Raw genomic sequence first — 569 nt, 5'->3', positions numbered from 1 at the left:
TGTAGGGCCGTAAGAGGCGGCATGGTAAACGTCGCTCCTAGTCTTGGAACGTCAGGATCTGTTTGTTACCTTCCCTTTTGATAAGAAAACTTCCAGGAAGCAGCAATCATACATGGACAAGAAACTGTTTGACTTTCTTCAAACAGTTAAGAACAGAGTCACCTTGGTCGACCTGAGCATCATATCTTGGCTGACGAGTGTCCGGAATCAAGTCTTTTATCTATTCATTTATTTTTAATATGGCATTATAAGATGATGTCCTTTTCAAACGAAGTAAATAAGAATGTTTCTCATTTTCATTTATAATCTAATGTGCCTTTGAGAAAGGGAGATGATAATGGATACATCCCCCCCCTGCTTCATAAAAATGATCCTGTGCATGCGCCCTCCTGCGAAAAAGGACCTATTCAGTTGTGAGGGGAACTATTTAAATCCATAATTATATGTACTCATTCTCTACAGTATTTACCAAAGTCTGTAGGTGATAGAGATATGCCGCTTTTCAAGTGACACTTTCATCCTGTGATTCACCATATTTCGGACCGAGAGTGTGAGACAGAAGTTTGTCG

General features: G+C 39.9%; 1 protein-coding gene across 1 annotated transcript in view; it reads right to left on the bottom strand.

Annotated features, from left to right (window-relative positions):
• LOC119589334 (glucose dehydrogenase [FAD, quinone]-like) overlaps positions 1–569 on the bottom strand; it is a gene marked incomplete at both ends in the record, with an annotated part of 61,710 nt that overhangs the window by 270 nt on the left and 60,871 nt on the right.

Source organism: Penaeus monodon, chromosome 25 (assembly GCF_015228065.2).
Source record: "Penaeus monodon isolate SGIC_2016 chromosome 25, NSTDA_Pmon_1, whole genome shotgun sequence".
Classification (NCBI taxonomy): Eukaryota; Metazoa; Arthropoda; class Malacostraca; order Decapoda; family Penaeidae; genus Penaeus; species Penaeus monodon.
This window is presented reverse-complemented; position numbering and strand designations above follow the sequence as displayed.